Here is a 25,909-nt window from a genome sequence, read left to right as displayed (position 1 = left end):
AAAGTCTCTATAACTCTCACCAAATCACCTTTTCTTGAGTGGGTCTGTGTAGGAATGTGGGGGAAGACACTGGTAGGATTCAACTGGGAGTAATTGTCAACAAGATTCTGTGTGATTGCCCTCCTGCCGTATGTCAAATGAGTCCTCTGAGAAGCTGGGGTGGGGGATTTTAATACCCGCATGATCCAGCAGTGGTGCGTGCCCTCTCAGCGTCAAGATCCCTATACATTGAACCTCCATAATCCAGAAGAGAGCGGTAATACCAGAAGAGTTGCAGAGGAGTTGCTGCTTCAACAGAACCTGGAACCATAGGATGAGACAGAATCGCAGACATCTCAGCACACAGAGCAAGTAAAGCTGAGTGCTTTGGGGCAGGAAACCATCTTGTGGAATGAACCCTCTTTGGGCACTTAAATGGAGAAGCTGAGTTTACTGACCCAGGAAGATGAAGCTGAGTACCTTCAGGTTGGAGCTGACTGGACAGGGATACCTCTGGGCACTCGAATCAGGGAGATGACTTCACTGACCCACAGAAGTTGGAGCTGAGTGCCTTTGTGTTAAGGGTTCTAGTGGGGTGTGGCTCTTTGGGCACTTATTAGCATTGAAAGAACTTTGTTACATGTCCGGATTGAACAACTATAGTCTAATCACTGTCACCTGAATTGTAACTTGATAATTTCCACAATAAACTTGATAATCGTGAGCATTGTCTGTGCCGTTTGTGTGGCCACTGCAATGAATTATAAAACCTAGATTTTTTTTAAAAAGTAGAGTGTTGTTTAAGATAGAACACATCTATATACGAATTCCACATGAACACAATTAAGAGTACTGGAAGTCCTAGTCTTTGCAAGGCTACCCATAGTTTGTTAGGATCAAAAGCGTCAAATGCCTTTGCAGAGTCATTAAAACACAAGTAAATATGTTTCTGATATGCTCCACTTCCAGTCACTGATATCCGGAGTGCTGTCCCTTGTTCCATGTCCTCTTCTGAATCTGGCTTGAATATCTGGCAGATCCCTATTGATGTATTTGTGCAACTGTTTTTGAATTATCTTCAGCAAATTTTTACATTGATAATATTAGTTATGTCATTTGCTAACTTCTACATTCTGCTGGATTCTTTCTTTGGAATGGACCCAGACAATGATCTCCTCTCGTGAGTCAGTTTACCAGGTTTTCCAAATTTCTTGGCATATACAAGTGAAAGTTTTCAGCTTTGCATCCAATCACTGAAAATATGAATTGGTCATACCTCAGTCTTTGGAGTCTTATTTTTCACCAAAAACTTCAGTAGAGCTGGAAAGAAACCCTGGTGGTGCAATGGGTTAAGCGATGGATTGCTAACAGAAAGATTAGCAGTTTGAATGCACCCATAAGAGGAAGACATGACCGTTTGCTTCTGAGAAAATTTACAGCCTGGGAAACCCTATGGTGCAGTTCTATCTTGTCTTGTAGGGTCACTATAAGTTGGAATTTATTTCATGGCAGCAGGTTCAGTACAACTTCTCCGTTCAGTGTCATCCATTCTCAATCATTTGCTTTGTAGTAAAATGGCGGAACATTGGCCAATACCTTTTAGTAAATGGACACTACATATTCCATCTATTTTATTTTGATGCTTTCTGAAGGGTTTTGCTCACAGAATGCAACAACATTCCAACTAGACGTGAATTCTCTCTCTAGTTTTAGTCAGCTTGAGGAATGCCAATCATTTTCTTCCTTTTTTGTTGTTTTCTAACTTTTAAGTGTTTGCACCTTTCATTATAATACTTTATCTTCTCCAGGTACCCTTTGAAACCTTCTGTTCAGCTCTTTTACTTTATAAAATCTTCCATTCATGTTATCATCTCGACATTTAAGTAGAAGTTCCATTGTCCCTCCTGATAGTTTTCTGTGCCATTCTTTCCTTTCTTTTTAATGACCTTTTGCTATTTTCCTGTGTTATACCCTTCATATCATCTCATAACTTGTCTGGTGTTCAGTCATGAATGTTCAATGCATCATATAGATTCTTGAGATGGTCTCTAAATTCAGAAAGAATATACTCTAGGTTAAATGTTAGCCTTGTGGAACTGTTTTGAGTTTCTTTAGAATAGATGTGAATTTACATATGGACAACTGATGGTATATACTGCAATCAATCTCTGGCCTTGTTCTGATTGAAGATAATGAGTTTCTTCATCATATCTTTTCATAGATGGAGTCAAATTGATTCCTGTGTATTACATATGGCAAGGTCCAAGTATAGAGGCATCAATATATGTTACTGAAAATAAAAGGTAATCCCAATAATAAATCACTGGTTGCAAAATTCTATTATGCAATCTACTGTGTCACTTCTGTCACCAAGGCTATATTTTCCAACTACTGATCTTTACTCTTTGCTTCTAACTTCCTCATTCTAATCGCCAGTAATTATCATTCTGGGACCCAAAAGGAAAGAGATATGGTGATCAGTCAGGAAATGATGCAACACATCTTGATAACATTTCAGCCACTAAAGCAACTCACATGTTCAGTTACCACTTTGAAGGCAGAGGTGTAAAACCCCCATGTTCTTGTAAATTGAAACAAAAAATGATTTGTGACTCACACCAGTGACTCCCATACCAAACAAGGAATGAGTCCACTTGACACTTGACAATTAAAAGTAAATTAGAAAAGAGTGAATAATTTACTAATGTTGTAAAAATAATTTATATTTCATGTATTTTTATAGTACTCTGGCTAATTACAGTGGTAAAATCATGTTAGTAGTTGTAGTTACTATTGAGCATTTATTATAATGCAAGCACTTCTCTCGGTACTTTATGCACCTTAATTAATTTCATTCTTCCTAAAATTGTATGAGATTAGTATTATATCCATTTCACAAGTGTGGAAAAATCCTGCTAAATAACTATGCTTAAGGAGAGCACTTATCACTTCCTGCAAAGTAATGAGAGACGAGATTCATATTCCTAGTCACTTTCCGGACAGTTCCCTTGATTTCTATATAGGCACTCTGAAACTCAAAGATTCGAAATAGTATTATACCATTATTTACATTACTATTTAGAATAATTGTAGTTATTATTAAATACCATTATTTAAGGTAATAATACTTAGAATCTCTGAATTGCAAAGTTATCTGTTAATTTGGTTATTTTTTTATTTGTTAATCCTGCTATTAATAATAATAACAGGAGCCATGGTGATACAGTGGGTTACATGTTGGGCTGCTAACGGCAAAGCCAGCAGTTCAAAACCCCCACACACTCTCCTGGAGAAAGAGGAGGCTTTCTACTCCTGGAAAGATGTACAGTTCTTAGAAATCCAGAGGGGCAGTCCTACTCTTCCTACAGGGTTCCTATGAGTTAGAAGTGAGCTTGAGTTTTTTGAATGATAATAATTATAAGAAGATGCAGCTACTACTACCTCCAAATGCCACCTCCTGTCAAGATGTATTTACTTTTCGTTATTGTCTATAACATATCAACACCACTGAAGTTTGGACAACCAACATAAATTTAACTGTTTCCTTGCACCACTCCTTAACCTACTGAGTTCTATTGAATTTTTTTAAATTGCTAAAACCCACCCACTGCCATTTAGTTGGTTCCAAATTGAAGCAAACCTATACCCAAATGTACTTCCATCAAGTAGATTCTGGCTCAAAGTAACGCTGTAGGAGAAGGTAGAATTGCTCTGTGGGTTTCCAAGACTGTAACTCTTTACGGGAGTAGAAAGCCTTAGCTTTCTCCTGCATAGCAACCCTATAGAACAGAGTAAAACCACTCCTTGGGTTTCTGCCCCTTTTCAGAGCAGATAGCCTTATCTTTCTCCTGCAGAGCAGCTGGTGGGTTTGAACCACCAGTCTTTCAGGTAGCAACCCAATATGTAGACCAGCTCTTAAAATGCTCCCTCTTTCCCTATCCCAACTGATACAGCTCTGTACCAAGCCTTTCTTTATCTTTTCTGTCTTGGTTTCTGCAATATCATGAATTTATAAAACTCATAACGCATCATCTATGGTACTTTCCTGTTAGTAAATGTGAAAGATTGTCAAATGGGTGCTACTGGTGCCAAAGAATAAAATAATGCTTAATAAGTAGAAGTAATTCTGTAAAACCATCATGTGAGGGCACCTGACCTCCTCTAACTTCATGATGGGGAGAATCACCATCAACAGCAACTCAAAAATTATGCTTCTGAATAGGACGTTGAACATACTCCCTCTCAAAGCTTTTTAGCAGTTCTCACCATCCTATCACACTCCAATCCTCTGCTACATTCAATAATTCATTCAAAGGACTCACAGATAACCCTCCGATTATGGTTTAAAATTTTTTTTAAGGAAAGTAACAGGGTACAATTCAGGACCAGGAAGGTCTCAGGATGTAGTTCTTTGGTCAAGAAAGCTTCTTGGCCATGGCCTTAGGAAAGGTTCTCCTTGCCCTTAGTCCCCTGTTCCCCCTGAGCAAGTCTCACTTCTGCCCTGCAAGTGTGATACAGCTCTTTAATGTCTAGAGGTTCCCAGCTCTGCCAGTAAGCCTTGATATGATGGTGTTTAACTCTCTTGCTCTGTGGATCCTTGAACATGGCTCTACCAAGTATCTGGAGGCACTACATTAGGCCAGCAAAGCTCTTCCCAAAGACACTCAGCTTTCTTGCTTGGTGGGCTGGGAAACCCATGACACCATTTTCTGCAGGTCTCCTTTTTCTGCTTTTGTCAATTCTGCTGCTGTTAGTTCTGTGCTGTTTCCCCCAATTTCTTGTAATCTTGTGCCATCATCTCTGGTTTTATAGCTCTCTGGGTCTAGGAGGTTCTCAGCACAGGGACCCTGGGTGCAAAAGACGTACTCTGCTCTTGCTTCTAATTATTGGTAGTAGTGGGATTCCCTCTGCTCTAGCTTTATTTTATTTTGAGCTTAATAGGATGACAAAATTGACATCCCTTTATTAATGTTCCATACACATTATTTGCATAGTATCATTTGCACAGTATCACTCCACAGGGTTCCATGAACTTTACTTGCATTATTAGCAAACTTTTTGATAAGGCTACACACACCTTATTTGAACAGTGTCGCTCAACCCTTGTGCGGGAGTCACAAAGACTAAGACTAGAAGGGTCATCTTAATTTCATTGCACCTAATAAGTGAACCTTTGTTTCACTTCAAAGAGCACAATGATCCTTCTATGTCCAGCTACCCTAAATGATATTCTAATCTTATTGTACATTACTGAATTATGTACACCTTAATATTGTTGATTAAATGTTATCAGTTGGCCTCTGCCATCTCAAAAAAATGGAGAATCCAGTTGTAGTTAAGTCTTCCTTATCATTCACTCCACCCTTTACAAAATATGCACCAATGGGCTTTTTATTGTGTGCCCCTAAACTCTGTGTGTGTGTGTGTGTGTGTGTGTGTGTGTGTGTGTGTGTGTGACCTTAGTGGAAGTATTGTCCTGTGGGCCCTCTCAGGGAACATGGCTAGTTGTTGAGATCTCAAGTCTAAAATCTAAGTCCATTATGTCTTTCATTTCCCACTGTTCTTGTAGAATGTTGACTCCCCATCATTGGTGATTTTTGTTCATGGCAATACATTTCTCATTATTCAAACTTGAATTCTCCTTCATTTGTTACCTTGACAATCCACTTCTACCCACATGGATCCTTTGGCATAACAATCTTTATTCCTACAATAGGGACTGCTTTCCCCTGCTTGAGTTGTTGTGAGGGTTGTCTCTGTAGACAAAGAGAAATGAGGTGAGTGGTACATCTTGAAGATAACAGAATCAGCATATAAGGTAGCAATTCTCAGGCAGAGAAATATTGTTCTCCATTCAAGGGTGAGGCATTTGCTCCTACTGGCCGATAAGTTTGAGGAATTTGTGAGTATCAAATTCCAACACCATTAGTCCCTATTCAATTTCAGGACTGCATTCTTCCAATTAGGGTCCTAACTTTGTCTTAAGGGACTATGAATGCTGCATGCCAAGTCTCATTTATAGGTCTTCTCCCCTGTAATCAAATCCTGGACCAGATTTGTAAAGTAATTATGCTTACATACATTATGAAAATTACCAAATATGTATGAAGGAAGATGTGATAGTAAAATGAAGTCCAGGAATTCATTACCAAGTTTCCAAATTATCAATGCATAGAAAAATTATTTTAATCTGTAACTCCAACCATTCCCCATCTGATTGTTTTGTGGACAATTCTTGACACCATTATTTCTTTTCTAAATGTTTTAATATAGCTCAAAGAGACAGGACTATTTTAAAATATCACTACTTTATAGAACCCACAATGAACAATAGTTCCTTAATACAATAAAATATCCAGTCAGTGTTCATGATATTTCCCACAATATAAATGAATGTGTGATGTATGATGTGTGATATGTGTATGTGTGTGTATTGTCTATGTTTAGCAGTTGATTTGGAGCAAGAGCTGAGCCTGTCTACCCTTCTGGAAACTAGAGTCCTTCTGGCTCTTACAGCATATCATACATCGTCAGTTGCCTTTCTTGAGACTTTCATTTCATTTTTGCTGGGTTTTCAATGCTATTAACAGACAGCAGTCTACTCTACAATCACTCTAAACTATCTTTGGCCTCATACAGTTCAATTGCCATAGCAACCAAATATTCCAAAGCCTCATCGTCTACCTGCAATTCATCCCAATTAGTCAGAGGCAGAAAAAAATCGTTTTATTTAAGATGCCATTGTATGACATGGGTTAGTAGCACATAATCCACACACAGAAATCACATCCTATTAGCATCAATAAGGTTAATAATCCCACTCCAAAAAATCCATCTGGAGGGAGAATCTTTCCTTTTCGGGAGCCACTACTGATTTCAAATCTCTTAGTCTACAACCACCACTCCACTGCCATTGAGTTTTTTCTGACTCATAACAACCCTATAGGACAGGCATAGAACTTCCCCTTTGGGTTTCTGATGCTGTGAATCTTCATGGGAGCAGAAAACCTCCAGGGAGAAACTGGCGGGTTCATTTAGTGGTGCAAAATTTAGTCCATTATGCCACCAGGGGTTCCTTAATTTAGGTTCCTGAAAAAGCAAAGCTAAAGGAAAATATGATAGGTTACTAGGTTATCAGGGGATCCAATCTAAAGCGAGCAACTACAGGGGAAACAAAACATGAGTATATGGAGAAGGCAATATAAGAATGGGTTATTAAGTTGATTTCCACTTGGCATGAGATAAAACTTATTAAGCAGCCACAGTGAATTCTCTTGAGAGAAGCCTTATGAACTTCTGAGTCCCAGAAAAATTGATTAGAAGGAAGAATAGTGAAAGCTATATTCATTGTCTCCCATGGCTTTTGCGTTAGTTATTTGCCTGTTGGTGTCAACTCCTCTACCTTTTCAGATCACTCTGTTGTCTCACTTCTGGAAACAACAGGAAAGTTGCACATAGGAGACCAGAGGCACACTGCAAAAGAATGAGGTTAGACACTGTCAGGTTGTGCCAGCGTGAAGTCATACACAATTGGTAACTGCAGCAGTGACTGCTATGTGTGTGTTCAGCAAGGAAGTGAAAATCAGTGGCCAAGTGAAGTGAGTAAAATCAATAGGACATGAGGTGACATAATAGGTGTCTGATACAGAACCCTGTCATAAATTATCCTGCCTGCACTCAGTCCTTCATTATCCACGGAGACTGTGCCTCTCAAGCTAAAGAGAAATAAGTCACTATTCTTGACCTAAAATGATCTATCACTGTCAAGTTTGAGGGGGCCTTTTGAAGTAGAGAATGGAAATAGTCCGCTCACAGAAAAACTTACCAGCAATAAAAGAATATGCCACATGGCAGTGAGCTATACTTACTATAGGGAAGTTCTACATTCATTACACATCTGATCTTAGTGTCACAGAGAGATAGCTGCGCTTTCTACTTGTACCACACAACGCTCAATTAAAAAATTTTCTAAGAGAAATGGACCACTGTGGGAATCTGAAAGATAAAATGTACTCATAAGGGGGTACCTGTGAAATATCGAGGAATTCTTCTGATGTAGTGTCCATGGTAACCATCAAACAGCTTCCATTAGGGAAATTATAACTACTTCAGTTGTAGGGAAGTGAACATCAGACTAGTTCCTAGTTAAGAGAGGGGGGAGAGAAAGAGGCACTAGCTCTTCTCTAAGATCCAGAATCTCTAAAAGATCATAATTGTATAACCTAGAATAGTTATTGTGTAAGTTGAGTAGACTGGATGGCATCACTCTGGGTTCTGCTAAGCAATCCAGTGACGAGTAACAAATATGAAGGAAAATATTAGTATTGTCACTAACATGCTGCTCCCTGTGTGGGAGAATATAACCTTATGACTCTAGTCACTTAACGAGAGAGAAGACTTTAGAATTAATCTGGGCCTAGGTGATTGGCGCCAAAATGGCTGAAGAAATTCAAGTCAGATGCACCAAGACTTTTCAGAACTCAAGTTCTTGGGATTGGTGTATAAAGAACTTCATTTCCTTGCACCATGACTTTCAAAACTTCGAAATTGTACTTTCCATGATTACGTCACTTCCTATGCCACTGCAGCGTCATTAGGAATGGAGTGCTATTAAATATATCGTTTCAGTGGTAGAATTCAAAATGATCAAGGGTTAGCTATTTAGAGTTGTTTTCCGTGGCAAGTACTCAGCCTACAATGCGGACAGGCATTTTTTCTCTATAATTCACGTGAAAAAATCCAAGAAGACAGAAATCATCAAAATTTGCTTATTTTATGACCACTTAACAGAAGGAACTTTGTAGACAATAAGTGGAAGTGCTAGACTTAATCTAAAATATACATACCTACACTTGACCTAAATTCCACTTTGTCCATCCATACTCTTTGGCAAGATACTAGCCCACTCATTACTCTCATTTGGTGATGCAACACAAAGGTGAGATCCCAGGAGAGCTCACTCAATGTTCAGCTGAAGTTCAGTACACTTTGGAGATAGTGGATCTCATTAATTATATTCCACTCAATGGCTGAATCTTCCAGCATTCTCTTTGTAGGAGTAAAATAACCAATACTTACAATCTACCTTTTAGTTCAGTGGTTATGGGAGTAAGTTTATGACATGCCTAAATATCCAAAGCGAAGTGAGTATGGATCAAGGGAAGATGATACACAGAACAACTTCTTGCTGATATGAGAATTTCATAGGGAAGTGACTCCATCTTCTCCAATTTATAATGCACAGGGAGCCTGTTGGAAGCAGCTCTTCAAGTTGAAATGTCTGAAATCGGACTAACTTGCTAGGCCAGGATATGGGAGAATAGAGCAGTGGATCAGAGTGGGAGTGTGAAGACTGAAACATCCTGTGGCCCCAGTAATTCAAATATTGTTATAAAAGATGTGCCTTCCTATTTATTATAGTAGGAGCCCTGGTAACATAGTGCTTACACATTGGGCTGCTAAGTGCAAGGTCAGCAGTGCAAAACCACCTGTCATTCTTCCAAAGAAAGACAAGACTTTCTATTCCAGCCAAATCACAGTCTCAGAAATTCACAGGGGCAGTTGTACCCTATTCTATAGGACTGCTATGAGTAGGCATAGACTCAGTGACAGTGAGTGGGTGGTTTATTATACTATATTTATTATATCTATATATTAGGTGGTGCTTTGGTTGTACTGTTGAGTAAGTATTAGATTGCTTACCCAAAGGTCACCTGTTTAAACCCACCAACTGCTTCATAGGAGAAAGAGGAGGCTACCTGCTCCTGTAAAGAGGTTACAGCCTTGAAAACTCTGTATAGGATTCTGTGAGTTGAAATCAACTCAATAGTGGTGGGACTTGGGGTTTTAGTATAAGTTATTACAGAAATGACACTGGAGATCACATTACAGAATTTTACAAGCTAAAGTATTTATTTTGAAAATGCTTTTCTAACAAGAAAAATGGCAACTATGCATGTAAACCTGGTCAAAGAGGATACACAAGGCTCAGATCTATTTCCTCTGTGGAAAGAGATGATGGAGAAGTTCAAGATTATCAGCCCAAACAAGGTCAGGGACTAACCGTGGAAGAGGCCCTAGATTCCTCATCAATATGAAGCTCAGTTTGAAGCTGAAGAAAATGAAAACAAGTCTACCAAAGCCAAAATACACCTTTGAGTCTATCCTACCTGAATGTAGAGATGTCACAAGAACAGATGGACTTGATGCATTGGAGACTAATAACTTAAGGCTAGATAGATTGTAAGGTGACATCAAGGATATTATATATGAAGAAAGATAAAGGTCTTTGAACATAGTGAAATTAAATAAATTGGAAGATGTTATGAAGTATAAAGAGCTGAACAGAAAAGTTCTAATGGCAACTTGGAAAAGTAAAGGTAAATATTATGCTGCAATATGAAAAGACCTGGAGTTAGAAAACCAAAGGGGAAGAATATACTCAGCATTACTACAGCTAAAAGAAAGAGCAAAAAATCAAGCCTAGAGAAAAAAAATCAAACAAGAGAGTTACAATATTGAGTTCTATGGGCAAAATATTAAACAACACAAGAGATGGAAGGACTATACAGAGTCACTATACCAAAAGAATGAGTCAAATTACAACCACTTCAAGAGATAGCATATGATCAAGAACTTAAAAGAAGAAGTTAACTTAAAAGAAGTTCAAGCTGCACTGAAGGCATTGATTAAAAACACGCCAGGAACTGACAGACTACCAAGGAATATGTTTCAACAAGCTGATGAACAATGGAAGCACTTACTTACATATGCCAAAAATATTTGGAAGACAGCTACCTGATCGACCAACTAAAAGAGCTCCATATTTGTGCCCATTCCGAATAAAGATGACACAAGAGAATGGAGAAATGATCAAATAATATGCCTATATACTCGAGTATAAGCTGAGCCAAATATCAGTCAAGGCATCTAATTTTACCACAAACACTGCATAAAAATGTGCTTATACCCAAGTATATACAGAGATTCATAACACATGCAAGAAAAGTTTTGCTGCTGATAATTCAAAAACAGCTGTAGCAGTACAGAGATAGTGAGCTCATAGAGATTCAAACTGGATTCTGAAGATGTGGAGCAAGGGATACCAGTACTGATGTTAAATAGCTCTTGATTGAAAGCAGAAAACAGAATACCAGAAAGATGTCTACGTGTGTTTTGTTGATTATAGAAAGGCATTCAATTTATGGATCATACCAAATTATATTCACATTGAGCAGAATGAGATTCGCAGAACACTTCATTGTGCTCGCGTGGAACTTGTACATAGACCAAGGGGCAGTCATTCAGCAAGGTTCAATATCAGAAAAGGTATGTGTCAGGATTGTGTCTGTTCACCATGCTTAGTCTGTGCACTGAACAAATCATCTGAGAAGCTAGACTGTATGATGAAGAGTGAAGTACCAGGACTGGAGGAGGCTCATTAACAATCTGAGAGATGCAGATGACATAAGTTTACTTGTTCAAAGAAAAGAGGACTTGAAACACTTCCTGATGAAAATGAAAGACTATAGCCTTCAGTGCGGATTTAAAGGAAATGTAAAGAAAACAAAAATCCTTACTAAGGGACCAATGCACAACCTACTGGTAAACAGAAAAAAACTGAAGTTGTCAAGGAGTTCATTTTACTTGGATCAACAATCAACACTCATGGACGTAGCAGTCAAGAAATCAAACAACACGCTACATTGCACAAATCTGCTGCATTGGGCAAATCCTCTTTTACAAATGTGCTTTATACAATTGATGTATGTATATGTATGGATTGTGATAAGAGGTGTATGATCCCCTAATAAAATGTTTTTTTAAAGTGTTAAAAAGCAAAGATATCACCTTGAAGACTATGATGTGTGCCTGACCCAAGCTATGGTATTTTAATTGTTTGCTATGCATGTGAAAGCCGGACAATAAGTAAGGAAGATCACAGGAGAATGAATGCACTTGAATTATGCTATTGGTAAGGAAAATTGAATATATCGTGGACTTCCAGAAGAGCCTGCAAATCTGTCTTGGAAGAAGTACAACCAGAAAGTACTTTAGAGATAAGAATAAGAAGGCCTTATCACACCTTCTTTGGATTGTGCTATAAGGAGGGACCATTTCCTGGAGAAGGACGTCATACTTGGCAAAGTACCGGTAGGTGGTCAGCAAAAACAGAGGGAGACCTTCATTGAGATATATTGATAAAGTAGCTGCAAAAGTGGGCTTAAAAATAGCAATTGCAGGACCAGACAGTGTTTTATTCCATTGTACAGAGATTTGCTATGAGTCTGAACTAACTTGACTGTACCTAACAACAACAATTTATTATATATCAACTGGAATTTATATACAATTGTACCATCTGGTAAAAATATTCTGATTCTCTCTCAGTAAGTTGGTATTAGATGGATATAAAAGGAGTGTTGGATTTTTTTCCCTGGAATAACCTACTGGTAAAAAAAGAGTTATTGTAAAATCCCCCATAAACTGGAAACTATGCAGAAACCCGTCAAAGAAGGAAAATGTGAATAGTTTTCACTAAAACAAACCATATAAAAGTGGTAAATCTGCTCCCTGCCAAAAGTGTGAGAGCCAAAAAGACAAAGACAGCTCCATGAATTCTAGCTGCCATAGGTTTCACTGTATTTTGATGTTTCATAAACTGTCCCCCAATGAATCTAGAACAGAATCCTTGCAAATCCCATGCATACATTAGAGTCCATAAAATATTTGTCATGCATCCCCCAACAGAGGGGTCTCAGGGAAGAGATGAGTCAGGGTGCAGTATAGCACCGATGAAACACACACTTTCCTGTAGCTCTTTGGTGCTTCCTTCCCCTCACTATCATGTCCTCAATTCTACTTTACAAATCGGAGTATACCAGAGCATGCACACTGCTACAGATAAAAGCCTGTAACACAGGGAATCCAGGGTAGATAAACCCCTCAGGGCCAACAAAGAGAGTAGAGATGCCAGGAGGATTATGGGAGGGTAGGGGAAGAAAGGGAGAATGCATCACAAGAACCTACCTAGAACCCCCTCCCAGTGGGACAAATAATGGAAAAGTGGCTGAGGGGTGTCAGAGGCCGATGTAAGATATGGAAAAAAAAATCTATAATTTATCAAGGGTTTGTGAGGGAGGGCGGGTGGGGGAGGGAAGGGAAAGAAATGGGGAGCTGATATCAGGGGCTCAAGTGGGAACAGAATGCTTTGCAAATGATGATGACGGTATATGTGCAAATGTGCTTGAGACATTGGAGGAATGTATGGATTGTGATAAGAAATGTAAGAGCCCCTAACAAAAATATTTTATAAGGTGGCGGAAGGAACTTGGGCCTCTATTCAAACACTCCCTCAATACATGAATAATTTCTTTTATTAAATTGGAACTCTATGATGCTCACTCTCCCGACACAGCTGCTGAAGCCAAAGTGGGTGAAAAAGTACATGTGGTGAAGAAAGCTGATGGTGCCCGGCTACCAAAAGAGATAGTGACTGGGGTCTTAAATGCTTGAAGATAAGCGGCCATCTACCTCAGAAGCAACAAAATCCACATGGAAGAACACACCAGCCTGTGTGATCGCGTGGTCCCGAAGGGATCAGTTATCAGGCAACAAAGAACAAAAAATCATATCATTGGCTGCACACCTCCATGATAGGATCGCCGAAGACAAACGGGTGCATAAGCAAATGTGGTGAAGAAAGCTGATGGTGCCCAGCTATCAAAAGAGATAGTGTCTGGGGTCTTAAAGGCTTGAAGGTGAACAAGCGGCCATCTAGCTCAGAAGAAAAAAAGCCCACATGGAAGAAGCACACCAGCCTGTGCGATCACGAGGTGCCAAAGGGACCAGGTATAAGGCATCAAAAAATATATATATATATATATATATATATCTGTGTTATACATATATATATATCTGTGTGTGTATATGTATATATATATATATATATGGTATATACCATATTGAATGAAGGGGGAAGTGCAGAGTGGAGACCCAAGGCCCAAGTGTGAGCCACTGGAGATCCCCTCATAGAGGGGTTTAGGAGAGGAGATGGGTCAGTCAGGGTATGAGGTAGTACCGATGAAGAACACAGCTTTCCCCCAGATCCTGGATGCTTCCTCCCGCCAACTAACATGATCCGAATTCTACCTTGCAGGGCTTTATAGGGCAGAGGTTGTACACTGGTACATATGGGGGCTGGAGACACAGGGAATCCAGGGTGGATGATACCTTCAGTACCAAGGGTGTGGGGGCGATGCTGGGAGAGTGGAGGATGAGTGGGTTGGAAAGGGGGAACTGATTACAAGGATCCACATGTGACCTCCTCCCTGGGAGATGGACGGCAGAGAAGGGGGGGAAGGGAGACTCCGGATAGGGCAAGATATGACAAAATAACAATCGATAAATTACCAAGGGCACATGAGGGTGGGGGGAGTGGGCAGGGAGGGGAAAATAAAGAGGAACTGATGCAAAGGGCTTAAGTGGAGAGCAAATGCTTTGAGAATGACTGGGGCAGGGAATGTATGGATGTGCTTTATACAATTGATGTATGTATATGTATGGATTGTGATAAGCGTTGCGTGAGACCCTAATAAAATATAAAAAAAGAAAAGAGAAAAAAATATTTTTAAAAATGCGAGAAGTTTTAGTTAAGTTATCATGAATTTTTTCAATGAACTATTGGAAGCAACCTCCTAAAAAATCTCCCATTTCTTATGTTAAAGATTACTAATGAAATCTCTCTATTGAAAGCAATGATCAGGTTGAAACATGTATATAATATTAGTATTGACCTCATTATAAATTAAAATTTTTGTTCTAGGAAAACCATTAACAATAACAGCAAACAATTCTTTAGGAATCAATTTATCAAATAAAACCAAAGGCATGTTATTTAAGGAATCATGCTTAGGTGGCAAACCTATAAAGAAATATCTGCAAGCAATTAGAAAAATGGCCCTTAGAATAGTGGTTCCCTTAATCAGTGCCATATGTTTGACTCACTGTGATTAACCTAAAATTGGCAGTTAAAATCTCATAGGTGTCAAAAAATTAAAAATTAAAAAACAAAAATATGCATTTGTCATGAAATTGACACAACTAATCTGGTTGTGTGATTTAGAATTCAAAATAGTAATTCATTTTATCGTCAAATTGATTTCCTTAAACTAAATATGTTTTATCTATTCATTTTGGTAAGTATAGTTATGTGCTATATGCTTTTGATACAACGGTAAACAAAATAGACTGGGTTCTTAGCCTCTCTTGGCTTATTGCCTGATAGGAAAACATACAACACAGTACAATATAATGCAATCATGGCCACAATCGAGGTATTATTCAGAGCTACATCTGGAATGTAAGCAGTATGATATATTCAGTCTGAGAATGTAAGGAAAGTCTTCCTGACAGTGAAATCAAAGCTGGAAAAAGAAATGATCCAAGTACAGCTGAGAGGCAGATTGCTCTGAATGTGAGGAATAAGTTACAGTGACACAGAATCAAGAGGCAGCGTGGTGCCTTCCAAGAACCAAAAGACCTTTAGTATGGCTCCTGGCATGGACTAGAGTTGGGAAGCAATAAGAGAGGAAATGGAGAGGTAAACAGGTTCAGATCATAGAAGACCCAGTAGGCCAGCCACGCATCTCAATGTTTCTGTAACAGAAACACCATGGATGTTGTCTTTGAAGATCAGCGATGTTATCACAATTTAGAACTAAAGCTAAAGCTGTAAAGCAATTTCTCAGTCATGTTGATTGCTTCTTATAGGTAGTTCTAGGTCTACCTTCGTTTCTCAACTTATGGAAAATCATTCCAGGGTATTTGCCATGCCCTGTGTTTGTGTTATCTATTCTGGTTTCTATATAAATCAGATGTACAGGTAGTCCCCAATTTACCATGTATTTGAGTTTGAACTGACATAATCATATTTGGGGTGTGTATGTGTCCATCTTATAATTATAATATGTCCTACATACAATGTTACAGCAATTTGCTGGTACTCTCATGTCTGTGACTTTATACATAATGTTTATAACACTTTAAGGCAAAGATTGGATTTATAAAGATAATGAAACGAAAATGTAGTCATATGAAAAGTGGAAAAATATTAATGATATATATGACTTATATCAGAACAAATTTGCCATGGAGTTATTCTCAAAATGGGAAGCCATTGTAGAACCTCCATGGTTTTGTTGTTTATATTACCTTAGGTTACATTATGGGAGGTCAGTGCATTGCACCACATTGCATCGCATCACATTGCCTCATGGAAAATAATCTGCTCTACCAAAGGTCAACTGGTTTAAGCCCATGAAACTCGTGAATGATACCAACTAGACCTGTGTAAGAACACGAGAGCAGTCTGCCGCATGGCCTGGACTGCTTAAGTAGAAGCCTTGGGCCATGATGAAAGAGTGGGATTGAGTCTCTTTCTCACACACACATTTTTTTCCTTACTGAGAAAACTTCCTTCCTGGATACATGTACAACATTTTCTAATGCTCTGTATGTGTATATTACATGGTACCTGGTCAACCCCACTTCTGTATCTGTCCTTAGTAGGGAAGGAATGGAATCTCTCGTTTTTGGTGCAAGAGGGATGTGCACAGAAGACCAGCCCTGAGGCAGCCACAGATAAGGAACCTGCTGACCCTGGAGGACCACTGCCACAAGGGATGCTGAACTTACTTAATCTCTTCTTTATCTGAGTAAATCATTATTACATTGCCTGTGTGAATAAGTCATGTTTTTCGTTGGCAACACCGTACTTTGGCTTCATTACTACGATTTAACCAAACAATTGAAAACCATAGACTAGTCAAGTTGTCACCTAAAATTAATCATTGCACCATGTTAAAGTACTTGACCTGCATTTTATATAAAGTGTTATCTTAAACTCTTTGCACACAAATACACACACAAGGGTAAGTCAAAAAGTGTTGCTATAAAATAGACTTTTTTATTAAACACAAAATATAAAAATGTGAAGCTATTATTTTTCAACATACCCTCCAGCTAGGTCTATACCTTTCTGAAGGTGGTATTTCTCTAACCAGTCAAAGAATTCTGTGCTTCACATTGGTACAGATGAGAGCTCTTGACACATGGAATTCAGGACAGATAAAACCCTCAGGAACAGTAGTGGGAGTAGCAATATCATGAGGGTAAGAGGATGTGGGCTTGGAGGGGAAAAGGGGAGAATTTATCATAAGGTTGGAAATGTAGCTCCTCCCAATGGATACGAATAACAGAAAGGTGGGTGAAGGGAGAAAACGGAAAGTGTAAGATATGAAATAACAATAATAATATATAATTGATCACAGATTCACAAGGGTGGGAGAGGAAAAAAAGAGGAGCTGATACCAAGGGCTCAAGTAGAAAGAAATTGTTTTGGAAATGTTGATGGCCACATATGCACAAGTGTGCTTAATACTAATGAATGATGGGTTGTTATAAGATTTGAAAGAGCCCCCCACAATAAAATGATTAATTAAATTAAAAAAGAGAAGTTTGTGCTTTTGTGGGTAGTTTCAGGTCTTCTATGGATCTTTGACTCAGGATGGATTTTCACAGGGCAACTGTTTTTCATTCTCTGTGTGTGAGTCTATTCTGGCCTTTTTATAACTTCACACATGCACACACATACAAAGCCCATTGTCATCAAGTTTATTCCAACTCATAGTGACCCATAGAACATTGTCGAACTACTTAGGATTTCTAAGACTAAAATCTTTATGGGAGCAAAACAGCCTCATATTTTTCCCATGGAGCAACTGGCAAGTTTGAACTGTTGACCTTTCATTTAGCTGCGCAAATGCTTAGCACACCACACCACCAGCCACACATATGAAGGCTTAACAAATGTGTGGGAAAATGGAATTGAAATATAATGTGTGTTTTTTACATGAACTTTTTGAAGTCCCTTTGTATATATTTCAAGAGTTTTAAGAAAGGAGGTTATGTGATCAAAGTTTTAATTTGAAGTGTTGAGGAGTCATATTAAACTGAAAAAGAGAATGCTGGGATACAATTAAGTGGAGGTAGGGCTAGTAATTTGGAGTTGTACAATGCTTAGGCAAGTGATATGGTAACTGGACATGAATTTAATAACAATAATAATTTGGTTATTACTGGAATATTGATATGAGGGATTGGCAAAAGTCAAGATGATTACTTAGGTCTGGCAATTAGTAACTTGATGAAAGGTGATTCTATTGTTTTAGAATTAGAAATTCATTAAAAAGAGTAATCATTGGCAGATTGGTTTGGGGCAATGAACATTATTTCCATTTGTGATAACTTATATTAAAATGACAATAGTATATCTACATTGAAATGTATGCAGACATTTGATCTGTATCAGAATCCTGGAAGAAAATACAAGGGGGCTTCAAAATAATCATAGAAAAAAAATCCTGTTATCTTTTAATTCCATATTCCAAGAACTTTGTAGAAGGCATACCCAAAAATAAATGATTAAAGAATTTTAAAGTAGCACTGTTATCGAACGTGGACAGGGTTCAGGAAAGCTAGAAAAGGCTGGTAAAATCACGTAAAGAATAGAGAGCCCTAATTTAAGCCTAAGGGAAAAAGTGGAAGAAGCCGTTACTAGAGCTCAGAAATACTTCTAAGTATAGAAAAACAGAGAACAGGATATGTGGCCTTCAGTAAATGAACAAAACTCCTACTAAACCATGGATCCTCAATTAACCTGCCTTCTCTTTCTTTTAAACCTCTCACTTCCACTCAATCCTGGCAACTTCTGTTCTTTCCCATTAAAATGTTAAGAAGGCTATGTGTTAGCACTTGACATGTAAGCAAAATAATGACTTTGTAATGCTTTTAAAAGGAGGCCTGATCAAAGAACAAAAAAAATCATATCATTGGCTGCACAACTCCATGATATGATAGCCGAAGACAAACGAGTGCATAAGTAAATGTGGCGAAGAAAGCTGATGGTGCCCGGCTATCGAAAGAGATAGTTCCTGGGGTCTTAAAGGCTTGAAGGTGAACAAGCGGCCATCTAGCTCAGAAGCAATAAAGCCCACATGGAAGAAGCACACCAGCCTGTGCGATCACGAGGTGCCAAATGGACCAGGTATAAGGCATCATGCAAATATATATATATATATATATATATATATATATATATATATATATATATATATATATATATATATATACATACATACATATATATATATCATAGTGAATGAAGGGGGAAGTGCAGAGTGGAGACCCAAGGCCCAAGTGTCGGCCACTGGAGATCCCCTCATAGAGGGGTTTAGGAGAGGAGATGGGTCAGTCAGGGTGTGAAGTAGTACCGATGAAGAACACAGCTTTCCCCCAGATCCTGGATGCTTCCTCCCCCCAACTACCATGATCCGAATTCTACCTTGCAGGGCTGTATAGGGCAGCGGTTGTACACTGGTGCATATGGGAGCTGGAGGCACAGGAAATCCAGAGTGGATGATACCTTCAGGACCAGGGGTGTGAGGGGCGATGCTGGGAGAGTGGAGGGTGAGTGGGTTGGAAAGGGGGAACTGATTACAAGGATCCACATGTGACCTCCTCTCTGGGAGATGGATGGCAGAGAAGGGAAGGAAGGGAGACTCCGGATAGGGCAAGATATGACAAAATAACAATCGATAAATTATCAAGGGCTCATGAAGGAGGGGGAAGCAGGGAGGGAGGGGACAAAAAAAGAGGACCTGATGCAAAGGGCTTCAGTGGAGAGCAAATGCTTTGAAAAAGATTAGGGCAAAGAATGTACGAATGTGCTTTATACAATTGATGTATGTATATGTATGGATTGTGATAAGAGTTGCCTGAGCCCCTAATGAAATGTAAAAAAAATAGAAAAAAAGGAGGCCTGGTGGTTGAGTGAGTAGACATTGGGTTGCAAAATCCAAGATCAGCAGTTCCAACTAACTAGTCACTCCTAGGGAAAATGATCAAGCTTTCTACTCCCACAGAGTTACAGTCTTGGAAACACACAGGCGCAATTCTATCCTGTTCTATAGGGTCACTATGAGTTAGAATCGACACAGTGGAAGTGAGTGAGAAAGCTATTCAATAAGAGTCTCTGAGTGGCCTAATAGTTAAGTGCTCAACTGCTAGCAGAAAGGTAGGCAGTTTGAACCCACACAGAGTGGCATTTGAAGAAAGATCGGGTAATATTCTTCAAAAAAGTCTTAGCATTGAAAACTCAGTGGAGCATAGTTATACTCTATATCACATGAAGTCACTACGAGTCAGAATCAACTCAGTAGCAACTGGCGTGGTTTTTGTTGGTGCCCATTCTCTATCCTGACATAACAAGCTGCACCATCCCCCACCCTCACCTGCCCAAATTCAGCAAGCATTTATATTCTTGCCCTTTTGTAATTTGGTAGAGTGCACTTTGCTAGTTCTTCTACTTCATATATATTGGTTGAGATAAGTTACATGGCAGCAACCATCAAAAGACTCAACATGGGCTGAATGACTCCGAATGGTTTAACTCACATGTGCAATGGTTGATATATCTAACCAGGACCTTTAACTAATATTCCTTTATGGCATGGTAATCAAGGTTTCCCAAAACTTAAGAGGGTACAAATGAAGGTTGCAAGTCTTCATAAAACCTTGCCTTGATGTTTGCTGCCAAATGCCATGTGTCAAAGAAAGTTAGAGGACCGACCTTTATTCAAGGGGATGACTTCTTATTGGAAGGAGGGTTAAAGTTCTGTTGATAAAGGACATGTTGCATGGGAGATGCTGTTTTAACCGTCTTTGTGAACCATCATTCACAAGGCTTTGTAAAACCATTTGTTTTCATACACACTGTTTCTCTTCCTGCTTTCAACCAAATGGATTGATTAGGGATAGAATTTTGAGTTATTTAATATACACCATAATCACTGATGGATACAAAAAAGAAGAAACTTTATTTTATTCAGATCTTCCTGATAATATAGAGAAAGGAAAAAAAGCAGATGGACTATATTAGATTCTATAATCCCTCATGGATGGTGGGTATGTGCAAATTTTTCTTTATAACTGTCTCAAACCCTAAAATCTAAAATATGATATGACAATTTCATTGATTTTCATCTGAAGGGTTTTGTTTATATTTGCTTTCTTCTTTATGTTAAAGAGGGATTAAACCTTGGTCCCATTGAAACCCAGATCCAAAGGGGTGAGATAGGACAAAAATGCTTTGGAATTATTTGGTTTATTGAGTTGATTTCTTGAAATATGATTGAGAAGTGGCACATGCAATTCTTAACCATCAGAACTTAGATCGATCCTTTTATCTGAATAGAGTCTCAGTGGGTGAAAATCACTGAAATTGTGGAATATCTGAAACGACTTCAATCCATCACACTGCAAAATATCATCAGGGTGCTGAAAAGAATACAAAGTAATATTTATTTGTCTATTTTTGGTTCAAAAGTTTTCACTCTGAAAACTAATAAGTGGCTCAAGGTTTTCTAGTCGACATCTTTCTTAAAAACTACCTTGATGAAATTTCTCCTCTAGTGTTGAGTTTGGGGATTTTGGAGAATGCTTTTTCTCCTCTCCTCCTCGCGCAGTCTCTCTTTCCTTCACTTCATCCCTCTTTTCTTCCTTTGCTGTGTTCCTTGGCATCGACTTTTCTGTCCATAGATAAAAGGGACACATAGATTAACGGAGCCCTTATTTGAAAATGCATGAATCTGAGATTTTATACCTATGCTTATTTTTGATCCAAGTTAAAGAGGATCCGCTTAACCATAAATGAGAATTGAGCTGTGCCCAGATAGACATGAAGAGCTTATGGATTGATCACTCCCAGGAGGCAATTTTTATTATAAGAATTTCAGACTAAAGAAGAGAAAGTATAAAGGCTGTTTCATGTTTTATAGGGGAATTTGAGGTCCAATAGAAAAGAGAAGACCTTAGTGTCCTTTCTCAATTATTATTCACCTATCGTGGGGCCTACAACCTTTCTATAACCTGATTAATACCAGAGATGTAGGCAGAATATGTCGGTGTTTTCTTTCACAAGGTACTTTGAGAAATGAGAATCTGAGCAGCATGGGCCTAGTAGTACTGGTAGTAGGGGCTTGTTCCTCATTTTATCCTGGAAAATTTCCGTTTACCTGATTTTATCATTGGCTAGTTCAGCATTTCATACCCTATTTGGACAGTAGATTATGTGGTTATCCAATTTAGGACCAACATGACAAAGTACTACACACAGTCCAAAGAGACTTCACAGGTTTAGAAAGCTGAGAAAGTATCACCTATGTCTTATTCAACATATCAGCCTTGACCTTCAAGTGGCCTTCATTATAGTTGTAGTTGTCATTGAGTCAGTTCGGACTCATAGCAACCTTGTGTGCAATAGAAAAAAGTGCGAGTTACCATTAATGAACAAGTCCAGAGGTTAATAGGAGCCAAATCAGATACCACCAGTTATCCAAATAAAAATGACCAGGTAAGACCTTAAAGATCCATGTAACTGGCACAAGCAAGTCAGAGGAAAAGGGTGTGAAATCCCTCATATTAGTAATGTCTCCAATATTCATATACATGGCCTGGTAAGGTTTCAGAGACTTGAGTTATACTTAAAACAATGTGCAAGTGAGTATATATGAAGTTCATTTCTAAATTATGTAGTACTGAATATTGAACCCATTAAGAGGTATTACGTGCATATTATGGCTTGTTTTTTCTTTGATAACTTTAAAAGGCAATACTAAACAGAAGTAAGCAGATTAGTATTTGGACTAAAGTTTGTAAAATTTCTCTATCTTAAATCACAGAAAATTATCTAAATTATTCAAATTATTGTCTGTAATTTTTCTTAGGCCATCAAGTCATTAGAAGTTGCTCATGGGTAAATTTATACTTGGAGGCAGTACAAATATCCACACATTATAAACAACAGCAACAAAAACTATCCTGTGATTTACATACACTTTGGGAATGAAACCCCCCCCCCCTTATTAGAATATTGGTTTTCTTTAAGGAATATTCTTAAATTAGACAAGCCAGAGGTTTTTTATGTCTCTGTTACATTTTGCGTGCATACAAGGATAAAATGCAAAAATATCTTGTATAAGTCACTGTCTGAATATTTGGTACATGCATAGTTAAAAGATTAAAACAAATAAGGAAACAAAAGTTACCATTACTTGAGATTTTCATTTATAGACCTTCCATTTCTAATTTTGTTTTGCTTTTCTTTTTCCAATATTGCTAAAGTATACTTCTTTATATTAACCTTTCTTATCATCTTACTAAAATTTCAATTTCATTTGTTCAAATACTTTATTATTACACTCTTTTTATTGAATGAGTTTCCATATACAGCTCCTAGGATCAGTTTAAGTTATTCATTTGTGATAATGAAGTTAATGGCCTTGCCTGTGATAAAAGAATTGATAGGTAAGAAAGAAGTTGGCAGAGCCAATTTAAAACAGAAATTCTCTGTAGATCCTCAAAATGGGGCTGGGGTGCCAGATTGAATGTGTTTCTACATGAACAACATAATTTGGAAAGAGATGGTTAAGTATAGCTTGAAGTTAAAACCAGGCTTTAAAAATTGGTTATGTCTTATACACATTGGCATGGAAAATCAGATTAAACATAGAAAAACTGGTCTGTGATTGGCCTCACTAGACTTCAACTAAGAAGCTAGTTGCTAATAGAAGTGATTCAAGCTAAACCACTCCTGCATCTTTAGGCAGCCAATTAGTATCAATATCTCTCATCAGCCCCTCCACTAATGTAAAACTGGATCATTCTTAAAAGCATTGACTAACTTAAGTAATTTAGATTTTTCACGTAAATCGGCTGCTTCATCCTGTGCCTAAGAAACTTTTACTTTAGGCAATCCTTGTTATTCAGATAAAATTAAGTCTCACTGCAAGCCAAAGGTTAGTTTAACTCTCATTCATGTTGGTATCAACATAATATAGTATTATGGTTAGATATGTTCAATATATTTTAACTTAGGTTAGGTTCTCTATAGGTGCAAAGCCAGTGAATTATATATCTATATATGTATAATGTATCTGCATCTAGACCTAGATCTGTCTATCTATCATCTATCTGTCTATACAAGGGGGTACCCCCCAAAAATGGAAAAAAAGGTCTGCTGGGTGGAGCTTTTGTTGTATACATTTTCCCCCTAGGCTATGCATAGAGAAATTTCCTCCGAGGTTATGTACCCAGTGGTGTCGCCTGGGAAGGTTCTCTCTGGTCACAGTAAATTTTTTCATAAAAGCAGTTTCACTTGAACCTCGTTTTTTGCGATGGCTGATTTAAGAGAGCAGTGTGTGACTGTGAAATTTTGTTTCCTGTTCAGGATAATTGCTGCAGAAACTGTTGTTATGTTGAATACAGCTTACACGGACAGCACTACAGGAAAAACTCAAGAACATGAGTGGTTTTCTGGTTTCAAAAAAGGTGAAAAGAAAAAAAAGGTGAAATATTGATTGGTAACAAACCTCGTTTTGGACATCTGTTAACTTCCTGAATAGATGAAAATGCCCACCCATATTGCATTTGGAGTTCCGTCTACCAGGTCAGACTGTTGATAAAGCTTTCTATTTAGAGGTTCTGAAAAGATTACATAACTGTGTGACCAAAACCTGATTTCTGGCAGACAGGAGCCTGCTTTTGACCCCACGACAATGCACCAGCCATCTCAGTGCAGCAGTTTTGGGCAAAACCAGCATGCCTCTCTTGTCCCACACACCTTACTTACCAGACCTTGCTCCATGTGACTTCTTTTTGATTCTGAAAATAAAGAGGGATATGAAAGGACATTAACTTGATGAAAAACCAGCATGCCTCTCTTGTCCCACACACCTTACTTACCAGACCTTGCTCCATGTGACTTCTTTTTGATTCTGAAAATAAAGAGGGATATGAAAGGACATTAACTTGATGAAAAACCAGCATGCCTCTCTTGTCCCACACACCTTACTTACCAGACCTTGCTCCATGTGACTTCTTTTTGATTTTGAAAATAAAGAGGGATATGAAAGGACATTAACTTGATGACATAGAAGAGGTGAAGAAACAAACAAAAAAAAAACAACAAGGGAGGTGCTGTCAGTCATCCAAACAAATGTGTTTGAAAAGTGTTTCCAAGAATAGAATCACAGATTTGACAAATGGATTAAGTGTAATGGAGTACTTTTAAGGTGATAAGTTTGTTTTGTAAAAAAAAAAATTAAATACATAGCTTTGGGGAAAATTTTTCTATTTTTTGAGGGAGGGGTTATTCCCTCATAAATTGATCATCACAAAGAACAAGGTTCAAGTGAAACTGCTTTCATTAAAAAATTTCACTATGACCAAAGAGAACCTTCCCAGGCAATGCCACTTGGTGCACTAACTCAGAGTTGTTCGATGCTTACCCAGTGGAAAATATGCAAACTATGAATGCTCCGCCCAGTGGAGATGTTTTTCCTGTTTTTGGGGGGGAACCCCCTCATAGCTGCAGGGACCGATGAACCTAAGTTTGGCAGGTCAGACATCAGAGTCCTAGTTGCAAAGGCTGTTAAATACAAGATCAGCAGATAAAATGGCAGGCTGCTAATGAATCCCAGGATTAGTAGGCATTATGGCTCAAGTCCAAAGAAATGGAGGTCACACAACAAGTCTGATGCAGGACCCAGACATAGCAAAGAGCAAGAAAGCTTTTCCATAACATTAATAACTATTGGAAGAAATCCACATTTCTGTGACTTCCTTTCATTTGACTGGTTGCTTATAGAAGCTCTCATCAAAGAGTTGATTGCAATATGTGAGATCTCATCATGTAGGATTATTATGTCTTAATTGCCAAACCACTTAGAATCCTGGCCCAGTCAAGTTTACACAAATGTTTAGCACTTTCATTTTCTCCGAATTGGTGACTAGGATACATAGATGAACCAAA

This window comes from Tenrec ecaudatus, chromosome X (genome assembly GCF_050624435.1).
Source record: "Tenrec ecaudatus isolate mTenEca1 chromosome X, mTenEca1.hap1, whole genome shotgun sequence".
NCBI lineage: Eukaryota > Metazoa > Chordata > Mammalia > Afrosoricida > Tenrecidae > Tenrec > Tenrec ecaudatus.
Note: the sequence above shows the minus strand (reverse complement) of the source record.